Below are 15163 nucleotides of genomic sequence, written 5' to 3'. Positions count from 1 at the left end.
TGAATCCTATACAGTGATGTAAAGCAATGTTATCTCAAACAAATAAATGAATAAGAAAAAAGAAAAAACAGGTAAATAATAATAAAAAAAAGGTCACTCTGATTTCTATGTCTCAGTTCCTCTTCCTTTCAAACTGTTTGCTTAGCAGTGGCATGGCGGCATCAACAATGGCAGGCCCCCCTGGCAGAGTAAATAGGAGTTCAGGCTCTGAACTGGATCATTCTGGGCTCAAATTCTTGGCCCTTTCCTGTTGGCTTTGTACCCAAGGATGCTTTGAATGGGAGATAACCTGTTGGGATAGATAGAACATGGATATTCTTCTAAAAAAGAGAAAGAAAAAAATGAAATGGGCTGAGAGTGCACTTTGTGTACAAAGAAATATCAAGTGTTTTCACTTTTGAAGATTCAAAACTTAATAAATGGTCTAATTTCCAATCTTAAAATTCTAATTAAGTTTTTTCTAATTCCCAGATCCCTTAAGCTATCCGTCACAGCCTGTGTTAAATTACATGGAGGAAATAAATAGCTGTTCTCTTCAAGGAAAATGTCAAACTTCCCTCACTAGTTTGCTTAACTGTTGTGGGGTAAGTGAAAAGGTATCAGGCTTTTCTGCCCTCCCGCCATTAGGATAGATGAAGGATCCTTGCGTTCCTGAATGCATGCCTGATGGCGGGCACCTGGAGTGGGGTGTGGGCTTATATAGATGGGATTTACCTGGGCTAAGGCTGCGCTTATAAGGGCGCGGTCATGAGGACGCCATCGAGAGCAGAGAAGCAGAGAGAAAGAGAGTGAAAGAGCAGCAGAGACCACCAGAGACCCCCAGAGAAGGCCGGAGAGCCCAGAAAGAGTAAAGACTTGCTGGGAGCTGTGAGGGCTGCCAGCCTCCCATCCCCCTGGCACCACTTGCCAGCAGTGTACCTGGTAAATCCCAACAGAAGCCTGCAAAAGCCACCGAGGACTTCAGGACTCCTTCTTTACCTGTATGCTGGGATCATAGAGATCCTGCTCTGGCCCTTCCTGCCATGACAACTGTTTATGGATGTGAGCATGATAAACACCTTTTAGGATTATGGGGAGGATTAATTAATGAATATTTGTAGAGTCCCTAGCACAAAGCCAAGAATATTTTAAGTCCTCGTTATCTAAGAAATAAGAGTTGGGAATGTATTCATTTGTATGTGTAACTTCCTTCTATGTCCAGGGTTTTTAAATTCAAGACTTCAGTATACACTTTCAGAAAGTATTTTTATTTTTTCCCCTTCTGATTCTCACACTAAAAGAGGCCTGCTAATTTATGATTACTCCTATGGGTTTAATTATCATTTGCATTTTTTTTAAGATTTATTTTTTTTATTTATACAAGAGCCGGGTACAGGCCAGATGCATGGGAGATTGAGAGGATTCACCGGAGACAGAGTGGGGAACAGAACAGGCAGACTGACAAAATACACTGCTGAGGGGAGCAACGGGCGAGACAGGAGAGGTCTACTTGCCATGTGGGTGGATCCGAGGCTAGCGGGGATCAAATCAGCACTGCACAGGCTGAGGACAGCTTCACAGCGCTGTGCTCAACCACCTGCGCCACCAGGGAGGCCCCATTTACATTTTTTAAAAAGATTTATTTATGCATACAAGAACTAGGGTACAGGCCAGAGGTGCTGGGGGAGGTGAGAGGATTCACCAGAGACAGAGTGGGAAGCAGAACAGGTGGATTGACTGAAATACACTGCTGAGGGGAGCAGCGGGCGAGTCAGGAGAGGTCTGCTGTGCCATGTGGGTTGCTTCCTGGCCCGCTGGGGATCGCGCTGGTGCTACGAATGTGGACAGCTTCATAGATTGTGTCTTAACCCCTTGCGCCACCAGGGAGGCCCATCATTTACATTTTGAATTAGAGTTGGTGTACCCCATTTTTTTTTTCCTTTCTGGCTTTCTTTTGCAGACTTTAGTTAGGAAAAAAATCCATCTTAGGTAGCTCTAGAGAGAGAAAAAGGAACTCATGTCTCTAAAAGGCAACCTGGGCCAGTGAGGTACATGACGGGGAAAGGGATAGTTTGAGGAGTCGGCTTCAAGAAGCAGTTGGGGAGCCCTCCCACAGAATTCTCAGTTCTTTCTGGCCCCAAATAAGTCATCTGTGACTCTCAATTCTACTCCCCAGGCAGAAGCAAACCTCCTGGGGAGGAAATTGCTCCCTATTCATGCCACTTCATTACTCAATTTGGAAATGGTTTTTGCTGTCAGACACAATTATGTCTGAAACCATGATTAAGGAGTGTGTGTCTTTGGTGAACAAAATGAAAATAAAAGCTGAAAATTTCCCTACATACCTTGAAAGGCTCACTTGTAGAGAGAGATTGTTTTGTTAGGTTTATCTTCCCAGGTGTTTTGTAGAAGCCCAAGACAGCCAGTGGGAATGAGTCATCTGGCTGCGGAAAGATTAGAAATTCCTAAAACATGATATACGGGCCCAGCAAATGAGGCAGAGAAAATGCAGGGAGCAGCCCTCTTTGACTTTAATTACCCCTCTCAGCCTTGGTGGCCTAGCTTTCCTTCAAAATTATTGGGCAGGTGCAGATAGAGACACCAGTTTCTAATCTTTTCCCTCTTTCCTCTTCTGTTTTTCTTTTTCCTTTCCTTATTCTGTAAAGTCATGACATTGATTTAAATTGAATGTACACAAGATCATGGCCATGAACTTGATTTTATGTGTGTGTATAAAAATGGCTAACAGAGGGAACCAATGGGTACTCACCCACAACTCATTGGCTCAAGGTTTGGGTCACTTTCTTCCATAAACACAACAATAAGCAAGAGTATTAGTTGAAAGGAAGACTTGGAAGTTCCCTGACTCAAGTCCAGAATCTCAGGACTTCCCCATGGAGTACTTTTTTTTTTTTGAGTTACAAAAAATGTTTAATTAGATTTGGTCAGTACAGGTAAGGTATACCAGAGTCACAGAGTAATATACAATAACAGGATACAAAACAAATTATAAAAGCTGAGTAACTGTGCACAAATTTCTGAAACTTTTAGTCACTTAACCAGAAAATACACAAATGTCTGGTGGACAAATGTATCTAATGTGCAACTACTAGAGGACTTCATCAATGAGTGCAGCTTTCAGTAGTGAAAATTAAATGAACTTATAAAACATTGCTGGGAAAATATTACAAAGATCGAACCCAGTACATTTACACTTGAATTCAAGTCATTCTGAACATGGTGGGGACCTGCAGTGTGATTTCCTTTTCCACTCACTGATCTCTCCTCTTGAGGCTCATAATTGAAGGTGTGTCATCTGAGTGGCATGTGAGAGTTTTTACTGCCCGTGGGAAAGTCCACATTTCTTACCCGCACTGAGATGGTCTCTGTAAAGACCACCTCCTCTGCCAGCTCTCTCCTCTGCGCTGCTGGAGGCCTTATGACCATTCCCAGAGAAGGAAAGTCATCTTCGGTTGTGTCCCCTTCCTTGAGAAATCCAAACCCAGATGTTTTCTGCCAATGGGAACAGTCATTACTTGGTCCACTGGACAGACACGACTTTAGTCCTTACCTGTGGCCTCTGCCTGTCCTACCAGTTTAGAAGATGTCGTCCTTCTGCGATCTGGGGTTGAGGCTCGAGGCCATGGCTGTTGATACTGCATCAGGTGCTAGCACATCTTCTGCAACTGTTGGCAAAAAACTGGGATGGCACCCTGCATACCCTCTACTTTTTCATCAAGTTGAATGATGAAGTCATTCAGTTCATTCTGACCACTTTTAAGCTTCTCACTGGTTTTCTTCTGTTAAGCTTACTCTACTTCAAGTTGTATAATTCATCAAGCTGCCATCCAAGTTCTTGATTCTCTTGGATAAGCATTCAACCCTTTATCAGTAACCTTTTCCTGTTTGACTATCAGGCGTAAACTCCCAGGCACTCAGGTCATTTTGGATTTGTTCCAGTTTGTCTTTAGTGTGTTATAGTTCCCCACTCATTTTTAGGAAAGACAAGTTGATGGTTGGATCTATTTTTGTAGATCTCAGCTGTGTAACTTTGGGCTGCTGGACTTGTGTGAGGCCTGGATTTGAGTAATATAGTCTTGGCATTCTTGCTGCTCAGTTCGATGTTTTCCCTGAGTGCAGACTCATAACTGTTGGTGCTTTAGTTTTCCTTCAGACTCCCTTAAGCCAGTTACATCATAAGAGTTAAGATCTGTGCACTTGACCTTGCACATGTATTTCATATTGTTTCCATCTTAGAATCAACTCATCTTGTGCCATAACTTTGAAGTCTGTTTTCACTCCGTAGAATCTTTTTGGGAAGAGGTTCCCTGCCGGAAGTCTTTAATTGAGGGGTTGCCTTCTGGCTACAGTTGTAGCCCTGGCTTGCTCAAGGCCCCTGCCAAGGGGAGACTCATCAGAGGACTTATACTAAGGTTGGGGGCTCACTGCAGGGAAGGAAATGGAGGACAGGAAGGGGGTGCAACCAGGAAAGTAGATGCCCCTGCAGAACAAAAGAGGGCAGCCCTCCATGGCCCTACAGAGTCTGGTGATTTTCACTGGAGGGACTTTTCAGAAAGGGAGTGAAGACGTGTGATGTGGGCATGGAAACAGCCTAGGCCACTGAGTATTCCACCTCTGGTGTATGCAAGGAAATACGTATGTATATAAAATGCTAGTACAATTCAACAACAACAAAAAACCGGCAGCCCAGTAAAAAAATGTGCAAAGGACCTAAATAGACTTTTTTTTTTTAAAAAACAGCAAGACACTCAGATGGCCTATAGGCACATGAAAAATTGTTCAGTGTTGTTTATTATAGGGAAATGCAAATCAAAACAATAATGAGATATCATCCTGTCCCTATGAGAAGAGCTTGTATCAAAATGAATAAAAACAACAAATATTGGTGAGGATATGGGGAAAAAGAACCCTAATCCACTGTTGGTGTGAATGTAATTTGGTGCAGTGTGGAAAATGGTATAGAGAGACCTTAAAAAAACAAAAATAGAAATCTATGTGATCCAGGGCCTCCCTGGTGGCGCAGGCGGTTGAGCACAGCGCTGTGAAGCTGTCCATAGCCTCTGCAGCGCCGGTTCGATCCCTGCCGGCCTCGGAGCAACCCACATGGTGAGCAGACCTTTCCTGTCTCTCCTGCTGCTCCCCTCAGTGGTGTATTTCAGTCATTCTGCCTGTTCTGTTCCCTGCTCTGTCTCCGGTGGATCCGCTCCCCTCCCGCACATCTGACCTGTATCCCCCTCTTGTATAAATAAAATAAATCTTAAAAAAAATTGTTTAAAAAAAAGAAATCTTATGTGATCTGGCAAAACCTCTGCTTGGTATTTAGCAAAGGACATGAAAATGCTAATACTGAGAAACTTATGTTTTTCTATGTTCATGGAAGCACTGTCCACAGTTGCCAAGTCATGGAAGCAAACTAAGTACCCCAAAACAGATGACTGGATTGAGGAATTCTGGCATATACACTCAGTGGATTAGTATGCAGGTATAAAAAGGATGAAATTGTGCCTCTGGGGACAAAATGGATGGACCTTGAGGTGAGTATGTTAAGAGAAATAAATGAAAATGCAAAAGAAAGACACCAGATGGTTTTACTTATCTATGGAATATAAGCAATTAAAAAATATATTTGCAAAAAACAAAAACAATTATTGGATCTAGTGAAAAATATACTGTTTACTAGAGGGAATGGGGGAGGGGAAAACAGATGGGGGAAGGAAGAGACTAATTATAATAAAGTAAAAATCAAAACCAACAGGCAACTATAAGCCAGAGACAACTGAGGGGGGGCGGAGGGGAGAAGGAGAGAGTAGGATCAAAACAAGGGAGGTGGGAATTGTATGAGGACTATAACAAAGATGAAAGTGCATACACTGTGCAAAAATGAAAAATGATATAAAAATATATAAAATTAAAAAAAAAAAGGAAGAGGCTAGAACTTGGGCACCCAAGATTTGAGAGAGGCTGACTGAAGGATGGAGGAGTATGGAGTAGTAAAAATATACCCCCAGGGTTATCTAGACATGTCAACAACTAACAAATTTTAAAAATTTTAGAAAGAGGGATGCAAAGAAAGAGTAGAAGCAAAGGAGGAAAAAGAACTGGAAGGGAGTTGGGGACTGGGGAGCAGGGAACGGGTGAAGGGAGGGGGGCCCTGAGCCTGCAGAGACCAGCAGAGAAGGGAGGTCGGTCTGTGTTTACTTAAAAGACTAACTGGGGATGATCTTGACTCAATTGTGTTTTTCTATTTGCTGATGTCATAACTAAGTAAACAAAAGACTGTTGCAGCTGCTGTCCTGGAAAAGGCAATTGCTGCAATTCAATTTAAATTTTAAGATATTCTGATGTTAAAAGATCTGCCAGAGCAGTTGGTTTTTGAAATGCTGAGTAGCTCAGGGCTAGAGGCGAGATGACCCCTGGTGTCCTGATTCCAGGATGACTGGTGAGTTTTGGTGAGAAAAATTTTCTGCTGTCCATTTGAAGCGATGTTGGCCTGCCTTACTGACAGAGTAATACAACTCCTAATTAAGGACAAAAATGAACAACTTAAGTGTCCTTTTTCTTGTAGGACTCCATTTCCTTTCCAGAGGTCGGGTGTTCAGGTTTAACTACTGACTGTCAGAGGCAGGAGAGTCCGGGAATCCAAAGTTAGTCAATTTAGTTCTTAAAAGTGACGAAGTACTTTTCCCCGTTATTATTTTTACTTTGAGGACACCTAGTGGCAGTTTATTGAAATTTCTGAAAGAAACTTCAGAATGTAGTAAAGGCAGGGAACCTCTTTTTCCTCAACACCTTCCCACTTGCAGCTTGAAGCCTGAAGCCAAAATTGTTTTCCGGCTGAGTGAGGAGCAAGCTGCAATCCTATCTGCAGCTCGACCCCAATCCCATCTTCCCACCTCTCACAGCTTGCAAACACAGTTCCCTTGGCCTGTTTCACGGTGGTTTCTTTCTTTCTTTTTTTTTTTTGTGGGACCCTCGCCTGGTGGCCAGGGATCAAACTGGCTCTGCAGAGGCTGCAGGCAGCCTCGCAACCCAGCGCTCAACCACTGTGCCACCAGGGGAGGCCCAACAAGGTTGTTTTCTTATGAGCTCCTTGTTTATTTGATATTAATAGACCTCATTTTTTAAAAGATTCATTTTATTTATTTATGCATACAAGAGCTGGAGTGTAGGCCAGAGATGTGGGGTGGGGGAGATGAGAGAATTCACCAGAGACAGAGTGGGGAACAGAACAGGCAGACTGACTGAACAGCAGGCGAGTCAGGAGATGTCTGCCGTGCCATGTGGGTAGCTCCCTGGATGATGATCGAACTTGTGCTGTAGTGGCTGCAGATAGCTTCATAGGTTGCATCTTAACCCCTTGTGCCACCAGTGAGGCCCAAAGAGAAGGTTTGAGGAACACCTTATGCAGTAGGCGAGCCTGTTGGCCCATCATGATGAAAACCTATGGAGGATGAAGGGTATGCTGAAGATGGTCAGTGTGTTGGTTAGGGTGTGTTAGCATTGTAACTTCATCACTTATTAGCTGAGTGACTTTGGTTAAATTGTTTAATATCCACTGTGCCTTAGTTTCTTTTCTCATTTGTAAGATGTGAATAATAATAACATAGAGCTAATGAAATACTTAGTACATACAAAATGCTTAGGACATATGGACAATAAATTTTAACTTCTGTCCTCTACTTCTTCTTTTACCTGTTCTTTTTCTCCTCTTCATTATTTTCCTCCTAAGTGCCCTGCTTCATAGAGGTCAAGAATGTGTCAAGATATGCAAAACACATCAGAAAGAGAAGGCACACAAGTAAAAAAGATCATTCCCCTGAACCATGAACTTTCTCTCACACTTTTCTGTCCACTCTGTCAACTACCTTCTGAACTGACACGGAGGAGGCTGCTGGGACCCCCAGGTTCCCACTCTGAGACTGTGAGACTTATTCTCCGCAGAGTGCCTAGTCACCTTATGAGCTGGAGAGAGGGACCAGCAACATTTCTGCTTATGCTGTGGTTGAAAGGAGAAGGAGATGACCTGTGAAGCATCTGGCTGTCCAGTCTCCCTGTGTCCGTAGATGAAGGAATTATTGATTTATTTATTTTTGGGAAACTTAAGCCAGGATCTGGTATTTATTTATTTATTTAGTTTGTTTTTTTATTTTGTATTTTTAAAATTTAATTTAATATATAATTTACATCATTCTTCCTTTTTGTACAATGTGTGCTTTCTCCTCTCAAGTGTAGTCCCTGCAAAATTCCCTTTACCAATTCACCCGTGTACCATCACCATAGTCCCTTGTGTAAGAACACATTCCCTCACCTGTATTGGTCCCTCTCCCTCCCTCTCAAAAAAATATAAATAAATAAAGGAAGTAAATGTCTGATGGGGAAAATTCCTGGCTGACTCCACTAGAGCACATGTGTGTGGAGGGAAAGAGGAGTCTCAGCTGCTATTTGTGCACAAAGTAAAACCATTTGTGCATCATCTAGTGACTGCCTTCCTTTCCCCAGGATCACGTACACTGCAGGAGAAATATTTAGTCAGGATGTGCTGTGCTGCACGCTCCCTGTGTGCCAGGCTCTCATAGTGTAGACCATGTATTAACTTCCTTCAACGTCACTCTTCCTGGATGTGGGAGGTATTGTGATTATCCCAGCTTGAAGAACATGAAAACCAAGGCACAGAGAAGTAGAATAGGTGGATCAAGATTCAACCAACCCAGTCAGGCTTCAGAGTCTGCTGCTTAACCTTTGCGCCTCTCAGTGGCCGCTTTGATACTCAGCATCTCAAGGGGCTTCGCATCTGTGCTCACAAGATTAACACAGGCCGTTAATTCTGTACTGGGTGCTTTTTCCCTTGATTTTGCATTTGGATACCTCCTATTAAGCTCTTTTTAAATTTTATATATATAGATATTTATTTTTTACGGCATTGTTCATTTTTAAACAATATTTGCTTCCCCCACCCCCTCAGGTGTAGTCTCCATAGAGTTTCCTTCACCAATGCACCTGTGCACATCACCTCAGTCCCCTGTGCTCCTCCCTCCCTCCCTCTGATCCCTCTCCTGCCTCCTCCCCTGCAGTATGTTTCTGATTTATAATTGTCCAATTTTGCTTTGTTGTGTTTTGTACTGTTATTATTTTTTTACACTGATATATTCCTGCTAAAAGTGAAGCCATCCGATATTTTTCTTTCTCTTTCTGACTTATTTCACTGAGCATAATTCCTTCTAGTTCCATCCACATTGCTGTGAATGGCATGAGTTTGTCTTTGCTGGGAAAACTGGACCACCACATGCAAAAAATGAAACTAGACCACTACCTTTCACTATGCATAAAATCAACTCAAAATGGATAAAAGAACTGGACATAAGACCTGAAACCATAAAATATATAGAAGAAAATATAGGTAAAACACTGCAAGACATACATCACAATAACCTTTTTTAAAAAATATTTATTTTTATACAAGAGCTGGGGTACAGGCCAGAGGTGTGGTAGGGTGAGAGGATTCACCAGAGACAGAGCAGGGAATAGAATAAGCAGAAGGACCGAAATACACTGCTGAGGGGAGCAACGGGCACGACAGGAGAGGTCTGCTGTGCCATGTGGGAATCTCCCTTGCCTGCCAGGAATCGAACCCACATTGCAGAGGTTGTGGACAGCTTTACAACGCTGGGCACAACCCGCTGCGCCACCAGGGAGGCCTCACAATAACATCTGTAAAGATTCATCACCCAAAGCAAAGAAAGTCAGGAAAAAGATAAATACCTGGGATTACATCAAACTAAAAAGCTTCTGCACAGCAAAAGAGACATTAACCAAAACAGAGAGACACTCCTATTAACCTCTAAAGCGTTCATTCAGACTATCAATTCCTATTACAGTCTATTGAATTTCTTGACTTATTTCCTCTCTTCCACCACAACCGTAGGTATTATTTCCTGTCCCCAGCCCATTGAACAGTGCCTGGTACAAAGGGGTGTTCCAGAAGGTCTGGGGAATGAATCAATAAATTGTGTTTTGGGGTGCGTTTCTTTCAAGATATGAGTATATAAACATATCCAGTCACAAATAGTTGTCATAAACCCTTGAGGTTTGTGATGAGTTAAATTTTTAGCTTCTATTTATGGGGAGGAAGCCAATAATTTGCCAGGTGGGAGCTTGTTTTTTTAAGGAAGAGAAGAAACCAGTAGTAAGGTTCTATCATGGTGTTTGTCCTTTTATGTGTCAGTTTTGACTAGTTGACACTAGGTGGAGCCAAGGAGCTTTGAGAGACTATCAAAAGAAGCATGAGCTAAAATTCTACCAAGCTTCAGATTGTGCTTAAAATAATTTTAAAGATTACTGTTTTTTAAGTTTCACAAATTGGTACATTAATCGAGCCACTTATTTAATTACTTTCATTATCCAATGCATTTTTATTTTGCTTCACTGGTTATCTTATTATTTTTCAAATTGGAAATATCTTAAACTTTAGTTTCCCAACACTTAGAATCAATTTTCAACTTAGGTGAAGACTCTATTTGGCAAATGAGACTCAACATCCCAGATCTTTCTCTGCCTCATCCCCTCAATTCACCCCACCTTTTGTTTTAGTGCAGTGTGTTTGCAGACACCAAAAGTCTGGCATGTTGTAAATAAATGCTCTGGACTAACAAAAGGGAGTTTTCTTTCCCTCCCTCTTCCTTTTCTTTTTGTTCTCCTTCTCCACCACCCATTGTCCACTTTCTATTCTTTTAGAATTAAAAAAAAATTATTTATTTATGCATACAAGAACTGGGGTATGCTACAGGTGCAGGGGGTGAGAGGATTCACCAGAGACAGAGTGGGGAACTGAACAGGCAGATTGACTGAAATACACTGCTGAGGGGAGCAGTGGGAGAGACAGGAGAGGTCTGCTGTGCCATGTGGGTGGCTCTCCGGCGGGGGTCTGCTGCATTAGGTGGGTGGATCCCTGGCAGGGATCAAACTCATGCTGCAGTGACTGGCGATAGCTTCATAGTGATGACACTTAACCCCTTGTGCCACCAAGGAGGCCCTTTTTTAGCATTTTTATAAGCAAAAAACCAGTGAATACCAGCTATTGCAATTGGCTTGACCTATTCTGACTGTTTCTGACAGTTCATTGTGTGCCCTTTCTTCTCCCTCCTTCTTCTTCTCCTCCAATTTTCTTCTCTATCTTGATATTTTATCTCCTTATTGACTATGCCACTCTGTTAATATTGAGGAGAAGAAACTATTGCTGACAGAAGTATTTGAATAAGAAAGTTTTCTGAGGCTGTAAGATTCAGACCACAGCTAGAAGCTGTTTCCTCCTTTGTAAAATAAAAGATAACACTAATATCACATTGCCACTGTGAATATTGAGCAGAGATACAATTTTAGAGAAAGATTTTCTCACAGGAAATTCCCATATCAATGTTACTTATTGCAACCATTGCTATAGCAACCTGGCTTTCTGAAGACAAACATTGAATTATAGATCTACTTTTCTTTATATTTAATTTGAAAATAGTTTCTTTTTAAAACTCATAGGTTTGAGTTATAATAATAATTTTTATGCACCATGAAACTTCAAGTATATGCAAAAAAGGAAATGCCTTCAAAAGGCAGTGAAATATTTTTCTAATCTAAAATCAGTTCATTTACTTCAATTTCAGAGAATTTTATTTTAACTTCAGTTCACAAATGTTTTTACAGTGATAAACTGAAGCAATGGAGACAGTTTTATTAATTGTAATCTTTCATTATAGTCATATTTTCTTTGCTAAGGAAGCAAGGAGTTTATATTTTTAAAAAGTGTTATAATGTCAAAATACAATAAATCAATGAAATCATTTCAAAAATCCTTTACTCTTAAAAATAGGGTAAAAAGAAACTTCCTATTCATTTCTTTGTGCCAAGAACTATGGATTTAGTCAAGCAATGTCATGAGATTCAGCCAAGATTGTATCTGCTGGCTGAAGAACTACTGGCTGATTCCATTCACTGCATAATTTTTTTTTTATAGAGGCATGTTTTATTTATTTATTTGTTTGTTTGTTTTTGTTTATACATGCACTGGGTACAGTCAGAAGCGTGGGAGGGTGAGAGAATTCACGAGAGCCAGAGCGGGGAGCAGAGCAGGCAGAAGGACCGAAGTACACTGCTGAGGGGAGCAGCGGGCGGCAGGAGAGGTCTGCTGCGCCATGTGGGACCCTCCTTCGGTGGCCGGGGAGCAGCTGGGGATCGAACCGGCACCGCAGAGGCCGCAGCTTCGCAACCCAGCGCTCAACCGCTACGCCACCGGGGAGGCCCACACTGCATAATTTTTAATCATCACTTAAAATTATAGAGCCAAGTGAAAGTTGGAAAAATACTTACAATAGGGAAGAACAGCTTTTGCATGTTTGTCAGTTTGTCCTATGAAGAATAAAATGAAATTTTTATAGGAGTTTTGACAGGTCAAATCCTTCCTTTTGGTTAACCTCAGGTAGTGCTTCTTACCTTTTTGTGTGTTTAGTTCATCCCATGAGCCTAACGATAGAAGCAGATCTTTTCCCCAGAAAAATGCTCATATTCTCACATATTTTACACAATATTTTGGAGCATTCTGAACACATCTCCTCCCACAACTGTGGTATTAGCAACTCAATTCCTAAGGACAGTCAGCTGAAGGACAATTTTTCACCTTGATTCTGAGTCCTGATAACAGATCAAACTATATCACACTTTTTTTTTTTAAAGATTTTATTTATTTATTCATACAAGCACTGGGTACAGTCAGAAGCACAGTAGGGCGAGAGAATTCACCAGAGCCAGAGCGGAGAGTAGAACAGGCAGAAGGACCGAAGTACACTGCTGAGGGGAGCAGCGGGTGCGGCAGGAGAGGTCTGCACGCCATGTGGGACCCCCACCCGGTGGCTGGGGATCGAACCGGTGCTGCAGAGGCTGTGGGCAACTTCAGCTTAGCAACCCAGCGCTCAACCACTGTGCCACCGGGGAGGCCCTATATCACACTTTTATTTGAAGGGGGTTTGAATCTCAAAGGAGGATGAGATTATATATTGGCTGAGATCCATCTACTTCCACTAACTTTTCTTACTTACCCCCAAAAAAGAAAACAGTCTTTCCATTCAAAATTAGCTTGAAGAACACTAATTAATAAAAAATCTGACTCTCCCAGGGAGTTATTTATAGGTTCTAGAATGATGTCAAGGGGCATGAAGTCATGGAAAATATTTCCATGTCCATCCTAGCTCTCGATGGATAATGAGCACCTGACTGCCCCACCTAAGGGTCAGTGCAACAGATCTGGATTAGAGCACTGTGTGTGGTCTCCAAAAAATATTTCCTTAGTGCATAGTCTCTAAATCAGAAATTAATTTCCCAATTTTGTCTCAAAATAGGGCCATACATTTAATTTCTTGATTTTATTTTAAAATTCAGTGCATTCTTGCATATATACACAATGGAATATTATTTAGCAATCAAAAAGATAAACTCATGCCATTCTCAGCAATGTGGATGGAACTAGAAGGAATTATGCTCGGTGAAATAAGCCAGAAAGAAAAAGAAAACTGTTGGATGGTTTCACTTCTAGCAGGAAAATAGGGGAACCAAATCAGACATCAGTGTAAAAAATAATAATAACAGTACAAAACACAACAAAGCAAATATGGACAATTATAAATCAGAGACATACTGCAGGGGAGGAGGAGGGAGAGGGATCAGAGGGAGGGAGGGAGGAGCACTGGGGACTGAGGTGATGGAAACTGGGGAAGGAAACTCTATGGGGACTACACCTGAGGGAGTGGGAAGAAGCAAAAAGCAAAATATTGTTTAAAAATGAACAATGATGTAAAAAACAATAAAAAAATCAATGCATTCTTCTTCTTCACTAGGCTTGGTGAGCACCATCTGAAGTTTGGTTCCGTGAAATTGAGGGTAAATACCACTTCCCTCGGATAACTTATATGTGTTGCAACTTTGTACTGTTTTTATGTAAATAGGGCCTCCCCAGTGGAGCACTGGGTGAGCGCTGGGTTGCAAAGCTGCCCGCAGCCTCTGCAGCACCAGTTCGATCCCCAGCCCCTGGGCGAGGGTCTCACATGGCGCACAGACCTCTCCTGCCGCCCGCTGCTCCCCTCAGCAGTGTACTTCGGTCCTTCTGCCTGCTCTGCTCCCTGCACTGGCTCTGGTTAATTCTCTCACCCTTCCGTGCTTCTGACTCTACCCTGTGCTTGTATAAATAAATAAATAAATCTTAAAAAAAAAAGGCAGCAGTGTTGCTGTTGCTTATATATATATATATATATATATATATATATATATAAAATAAATATATGTGGTTTTATAAGGTGATACCCCTAATGGCAACCAGTTTGGCATTGATGATTCATAAAAGTCTTTTATACTGTTTTTTTTTTTTTTTCTTCAGTCGCCTCTTTTTTTTTTTTTTTTTTAAAGATTTATTTATTTATTTATACAAGCACTGGGTACAGTCAGAAGCGTGGAGGGTGAGAGAATTCACCAGAGCCAGAGTGGGGAGCAGAGCAGGCAGAAGGACCGAAGTACACTGCTGAGGGGAGCAGCAGGCAGCAGGAGAGGTCTGCACGCCATATGGGACCCTCCTCTGGTGGCTGGGGAGCAGCCGGGGATCGAACCGGCGCTGCAGAGGCTGCGGACAGCTTCAGCTTCTCAACCCAGCACTCAACCGCTGCGCCATGGGGTGGGTGGGGGGTGTCCCTTATACTGTGTTTTGCATAAAGGACAGGGACAGGCATTATGTTTTGCATAAAGGACAAACTCTTGAGGCTTACAAAGAGTTGTGACTGAGTTAGCAAATGACAGAGCTGGGCTTCCTCCCTAGTGCTCCTTGCCCTTATTTGGATGCACTAGTTCTCAAACATATGTTGAAAACTCATTTCAGTCATCTCTGTTTATTTTAGTAATTGGCATGATTACTTGAAGCATAAAACTATTTAACAACACAATTTATCATTATAATTTAATAACACCTTAGGTTCATTCTTGACCTCGTGTTAAGTCTGATAGTTAACTGTCTATCCCTTGAATTAATTTTAAGACAAAATTGGTCTGATTTCGGTTTCCAAACCAGTGTCTCATGAGGAAAGTAGTTCTTTTGTTTTTTATGATCTTGGTATGAATTACTACTTCTGTTTGATGTCAC

General features: G+C 41.8%; 1 pseudogene across 1 annotated transcript in view; it reads right to left on the bottom strand.

Annotated features, from left to right (window-relative positions):
• Positions 1-200: 200 nt before the first annotated feature.
• LOC311173657 (pre-mRNA-splicing regulator WTAP-like) overlaps positions 201-15163 on the bottom strand; it is a 70275-nt pseudogene continuing 55312 nt past the window's right edge. The window contains exons 4-6 of the transcript in view: positions 3169-4307; positions 2325-2423; positions 201-320 (exon numbers count right to left, since the gene is read on the bottom strand). The product of the transcript in view is annotated as a pre-mRNA-splicing regulator WTAP-like (transcript). The remainder of the gene's footprint in view (positions 321-2324; positions 2424-3168; positions 4308-15163) is intronic.

The sequence above is a fragment of the Talpa europaea genome, assembly GCF_964194135.1.
Source record: "Talpa europaea genome assembly, chromosome: 7".
NCBI lineage: Eukaryota > Metazoa > Chordata > Mammalia > Eulipotyphla > Talpidae > Talpa > Talpa europaea.
This window is presented reverse-complemented; position numbering and strand designations above follow the sequence as displayed.